Source organism: Microtus pennsylvanicus, chromosome 5, assembly GCF_037038515.1.
Source record: "Microtus pennsylvanicus isolate mMicPen1 chromosome 5, mMicPen1.hap1, whole genome shotgun sequence".
NCBI classification, from domain to species: Eukaryota; Metazoa; Chordata; class Mammalia; order Rodentia; family Cricetidae; genus Microtus; species Microtus pennsylvanicus.
Window position 1 is genome coordinate 19000125 of NC_134583.1, and position 6479 is coordinate 19006603.

General features: G+C 39.7%; 1 pseudogene; it reads left to right on the plus strand.

Moving 5' to 3' along the window:
- The first annotated feature begins 1497 nt into the window (after positions 1-1497).
- Positions 1498-2568, plus strand: LOC142850685 (glycoprotein-N-acetylgalactosamine 3-beta-galactosyltransferase 1 pseudogene; annotated as a pseudogene).
- The last annotated feature ends 3911 nt before the right edge of the window (positions 2569-6479 follow it).

The following is a 6479-nucleotide window of genomic DNA, read 5'->3' on the forward strand; positions in this document are numbered from 1 at the left end:
GGTCTAAAATTCTATGTGTGTTTCTATATGCATGCATTTGTATGCTGGTGTTGGAAGGTAAGAAAACAAGAAAGGGAGTCTTGAGAAGTAAGGAAAATATCTTCAGAGAAGTGGTAAATAGAAAGGATCCTGGATACATGTAATTATGAAGCAGAGGAGGTAGTAACTGCGGGAAGAAATAGAACGAGCTGGAGAAGTAAGAGAGGACAATGAAGCCATTGGGGGACGTGCACTAATGAGACCATAACAAAACTTGATGAAACCCAGTACTCTGTCTGCTAACCTAAAAATGAGGTTTTCTTTTCTTTTCTTTTTAGACAGTACTAGCAGGTTTATCTGTTTGCATAGCTAATCCTTTTCAAATTTCCTTGTATTTATATCTATATTTGTGTATGGAACAGATCTCTTTACCTTCAATGCCTTTGAAAAACAAATGCTGGACTTTGTCTACTTAGTTTAAGATGGTAACAACCAGCATGGGTCTAAGTGACAATAACTACTTCTAAGAAAATACCTAGCTAGCATGCATTATTCTCCCTCACCCTCATAATCAACTCGACTCACTTAAACAGCTTAAGGCTTAGAAATTATTTTCAAAGACTTAATATAACCGGTCATAATAAAGAAAAAATCAATTATAAGATAATCTGTTTCCACATAGTAATGCCTTCATTTTAAGCCCTTAACAGCTTTTATACCTAATATAACACTGAAAGAGAACGTTAATTCACGGATTTTCAATGTTTATTAAACTCAATTGTAATATTAACTTTTATAAAACTTTCCTCTTTGATATTTTTATGTTTACAGGTGTTTTGCCTGTGTTATCTGTGTACCACATAGTGCCTGGTGCCCATGGAAGCCAGAAGAATATATGAAATCCCAGAATTATGATACCCCTGGGACTGGATTTATGTTTGGCTGTCAGCCACCATAAGGATGCTGGGAATCAAACCTGGGTCTTCTGGAAGAGGAATTAGTACTCATAGCCACTGAGCCATCTCTCCAGTCCCAAAATATCCTTCTTAAGAGTTGGCTTCTTCATTGAAAACTTCAATTTCTCAAGCTATTCTCCATTTTAATAAACCACAAAACTGCCAACAACAGCTTTGATTCAACAGGTGATGTACTTCACACTTCCCGCAGTTGCTCCCGGGCAGCAAATGGAATGGAAATAAAGTACAGGTTTACATGAAGGGACATAGACTCCCACAGGTGGACACAACAATCGACCATTAAAACCCTGGATGAGGGCGGGGCTTGAGAAAGGATCTGGGAGGTCAGACTTCATTTTTAGCTCTTTAGCTTCAGGCACTGTCTGTGCCACCAGCTCCCCTCCTACACACCCGCTGGTCAGCACGTACCTGCATAACTGCCCTCTCCTGCACACAGTTGGCTTAGAGGAAGACAGCCTAAAGAACTGCGGCAGTTCTCACATACGTGACCCCCAGGACCAGCAACAGACACCAGCCTCAGCTGGCAGAACTAGCTTACTAAATGTCCTCCAACTTTTGGATGCGTCAGTTAGCTTTCCTCTGTGGATCAGTCATCGGATATCTATTTTGTGCTCAGTTCTTTACCATTTTGTTAGAAGAACACAGTGGCATTGACCCTATGGCTCCTAATTATTCCACTGAGAATTCATCAGACGGTACAGGAGAGAATGGTCGGAAAGGATTTGTGATATCGAAAGTGGACACTGGCAATAAGTATGAGGACACAGACATGGCTGCAAAACTCTACCAGAAGGTGAAGATTCTTTGCTGGATAATGACGGGACCACAAAATCTGCAGGTAAGAGCCAAACACATTAGAGCCACATGGGCCCAGCGTTGTAACAAAGCACTGTTTATGAGCTCAGAAGACAACGCAGACTTCCCTGCTGTGGGATTAAAAACTGAAGAGGGCAGAAATCATTTGTCCCAGAAAACATTAAAGGCCTTTTTGTATGTTCATGACCACCACCTAGAAGATGCAGATTGGTTCATGAAAGCAGATGATGATACATATGTTATAGTAGACAACCTGAGATGGCTTCTGGCAAATCAGGACCCAGAGCAACCTGTATACTTTGGGAGAAGATTTAAGCCCTATGTAGATGAGGGCTACATGAGTGGTGGGGCAGGCTATGTGCTGAGCAAGGAGGCCTTGAGGAGAGTGGTGCGTATGATAAAGAGGAATGGATGTGAACCTTTTACTGCCTTTGAAGACATCATTCTGGGACAGTGCTTACAAACAGTCAACGTGAAGCCAGGCGATTCCAGAGACCCCACTGGGAAAGAAACTTTCCATCCCTTTTTGCCAGAAAATCACTTAATTCCAGGTTTGCACTCCAAATCTTTTTGGTACTACAAATATAATTACTACCCTCCCATATATGGGCCCAACTGCTGTTCTGATTTTGCAGTTTCTTTTCACTATGCAAATGCTATAGCCATATATGAGTTGGAATACCTAGTTTATCATCTCAGGCCATATGGTTATGCATACAGATATCAGCCTACCTTACCTGCAAATCAACCAGAGAAAAGAAACAAAGCAAAGCAAAATGAAGATGTAAAAGATTAACCCAGGAAGTACTTGAGATGTATGCAAGAGCGAAGGTGGAGTGACTAACCTTGCATGACCAAAAGAACACTTGGCAGGGCAAGCCTTGCTGGGTGAATAAGTGAACATTGTATCAAATAAAAAAAAAAGCAACAACAAAGTTCCTGAATATGATCCGAGGTTAAAGCAGAAGATGCACTCTGTGTTACAGTACCTTGTTTATACATATATAACTGATACTGTTTTTTAAAGAATAGTCAGATAGAAGAGCGATTTTGTATCCGTTTCTGACCATACTCATCAAACAAACTCTACTGGACCAGGAGAATGAACTGCTCATGATAATATACGAGCCTGACTGAACACTAAAAGCAGTTTTAGCATCGTCTTTTATACTCTACTCATAAATTAGAGTTCTGTATAACATAAAGAAACTAAAATCCCCCTGGCACACAACATTTGTCTAATGACAATTTCCTGCCCATAATGTATGAGTGGCGGAATTTCTTCCAGAATTAGAATGCAATCTGTACTAAAAGTCACCAATGAAGTCACACCGTGCTGCTATTATAGGTCTTGACTATGTCATGTACTTGAATCTAATTCAGGTTTAGTTTCTATCATGGTGAGCTACGTTCATGGTGGTCTCTTTCTAAGAGAAGCATCTCCTGAATGCCACTCTCTGCCATCCATACTTATTCAGTGCTTGATAGTTTTCTAGTACCATATATTCAAAAACGTTTTTCTCTCAAAGCTATGAATAACCAATAAAAAAATTCAATTCTGTTTCTTAGGTTAGTAATATTCAACACGTTCCTTACATGAATGCTATTTTCAGTTTCCTCAGGGCTATTTTGCTTGATCACTTGTTTATCGTGAAGTTATGATAACAAGATTAGAAAAACTGTGAGTATAATCAGATTTCCACTTTTGTCATTTGGGCAGGTGAGAACTTACTTGTGTCTTTCTCGACTTTCTTGAATTAATTTAAAATCTTTCCTTTTTAGTATTAACAGAAGTCACTAGTTAAACCTCCAAAATCATTTGGATGCAGGATTTTGACAAGAATACATGAAATCACGGTATTACTAGAAGGAAATTTACCCTCAAGCTAAACAGTGCTTTATGACACAGTACATGTTGAGGTGTGTTCACCCTATGATGTATATTATTATTGCAAAATTTTAAAGAGTCTTGTGACATGATTACTTATTGGTCAATAAAATAGTTCTTTGGTTGTTTCAAAGCAACAAATTTAAAATAAGGTATAAATCTGTTTTAAAATACTTACCGTGATAAAATATTTCTAAGTGCTATATAACACACACTCACAGACACTTTGGTCAGATGTAGACATAAATATGTGAGGTGTGTCCAAACTCTGAGCAGGCGTGAAAGACTCTGGCCAGCAGTGTAGATGACTGCTGTGTTCATCCATATGCAGCGAAACCATTTTCAGGGCTGTTTTTCATCTCTATTTCAGTACAAATACAATTGTAAAACATAGTACAATCAATCCAAATACATACTAACAATTTCACCCACATCTATATGGTAATATTTCTTGCAAGTATCCCATGACAGAATCGAGCTAAAGCTTCACTTTCTTAAAACTCATCATAATGCCTGCCCATATAAGCATGTTAGGAACACGATTGAAAGAAATGGCAAAGGCAAGATAGCATTCATCATTTTTTTTCCTAAAATTCTTGGAAAAGAAAATTGGGTGTTCTGAACCTGACACAATGTTCAGACAGAAACATGTATTAAGTGTATTGATACATCAGATACATTTTAAAGCCAATTATGGGAGCCAGTTCTGAGGCAGGCAGTCATGAGAATGGTACAGGGGTCAATCCCAAATGAAATGGAAAGAACAATAAAAGGGCTCTTCTGTCAAATGCTGTCTTATGATGGGAACAGTGGTACTGGAGACTGAGGGAAAAACTCGGTCTGTCCTGGAAGAAAGATCAGGGAGGGGTCTTGGAAAAAGTGATGTCCAGAAAGCAGGATAAATAGTAAAGCAAGGGGGAGATTAGTTCAAACAGAGGAAACAGAAGACTCAAGAAACACTGAGAAAACAAATCCCATCATTCAAGCAAGATATCAATGGAGTTGGAGTCCAAGACCCCTTGACTGAGGATAAGCAAGAAATGAATCTGAAATTATAGGTATAATGGATGACATAATTGTACATTCCATGACACGGAATGTTTCCTTAAATATTTTAAAACATTTGAGACTGTTATTTCAAAAGCACTATCCTGAACAGAAGGCCTGAGAAGTGCAGAGGATATGGATTGAGGGGTTGTGGCAGTGAGAAGGAAAGCAATTGATGAGGCCAGTGTGCAGGTGTCAAGCATGAGAAGGGATGCAGGGAGACAAACGCGAGAGAGGGAGGAGGAGTGTTTTCAGTTTTCAGGTTCCTGCCGTAGGCAGCTGGAGCATGGTGACTGTCTTAGTTAGGGCTTCTATTTCTGTGATGAAACACTATGACTGAAACTGTGCTGGAGAGGAAAGGGCTTGTTTTTACACTTATCACAGAGAGAAGTCATAGCAGGAACCTGGAGTCAGGAGCTTATGCAGAGGCTATGGAAGAATGCTGCTTACTGGCTTGTCCCTTACAGATTGCTCAATCTGCTTTCTTATAGCACCTAAGACCACCAGCCCAGTCATGGCATCACCCACATTTGGCTGGGTCCTACTTCATCAATCACTAATTAAGGAAATGCCTTATCTGCTTGCCATCAGGCCAATCTTAGGGAAATATTTTCTCAATTGATATTCCTTCCTCTCAGATGACTCTAGTTTATGTCAAGTTGACTTGCAACTAGCTAGTACAGAAGAGGTAGTTACTAAGAAAGAAAATGGAAAGGATCTGATCTGTGCATGCATGTGGGGCATGTTGAGTTAGACATACCTATGATGTCTTCCTGTACTGAGCATAGTAAAATCAGGATTTGTGTATCTAGATCTAGAAGCAGGGAAGCTGGAGCCAGAATTTTAAGCATAACCAGATTACAATGGGCATTTGAAATGCAGGCAGTGGATAATGGTTGTAAGGGGAATGTGTGCTTTGAGAAGAAAGATGACCTAAGAAGAAACCTAAGGGAAATCAAAAATGTATGATGAACAGAAAAAGATGGTCCTTGTGTCTTAGCCATCTTTCTTTCTGTCTTTTTTCTTTTTTTATTGAAAATATTTTTTCTATATAATCTATTCTGTAGTTTCTCCTCCCTCATCTCCTCCAAAAATATCCCCACATCCCCATCCATCAAAATCCATGCTGTCTTTATCTTTAGAAAACAAACACCAATCCAGTCACTAAACCTTGGACCCACACCTGTCCTGCCTGCAAGATGTGCTGTGGCAATTGTGACCTAGAGCTTGTAGGAGTGGTCAGTTAATGACTGTTCTAACTTGAGGCCCAAGCTACAAGAGGGAGCCCATGCCGTATACTGCCTGAATGGCCAGGAATGGGAAGCTAGAGGGCTCAGACACCTGGAGTAGAACCAAAAACAATTGGCAAAAACCAAACAACCAGCCCACTAACCAACCAAACAAAGAAAAATCAAAGTCAATGTAATGATTCCTAATGATATTCTGCTATATTCATAAACCTGTGTCTATCCCTGTCATCATCAGAGAGGCTTCCTCTGGTAGCTAATAGGAACAGATACAGAGAGCCACAGCCAAACATTATGGGACAGACACAGAACCTGCATGGGAATGTGTTAGGTCCTCTGCATACGTACATGCTTTGGTTGGTTAGCTTCTTTTTTTTTTCTTCTTGTTTTTTTGGAACTTCTATCAGTGAGAATGGGTATATCTCTGATTCTTTTGCCTGCTTTTGGGGCCTTTTTCCTTCTACTGTGTTGCCTTGTTCATTCTTGATATGAGGGTTTGTGCTAAGTTTTAGTGCATCTAGTTAT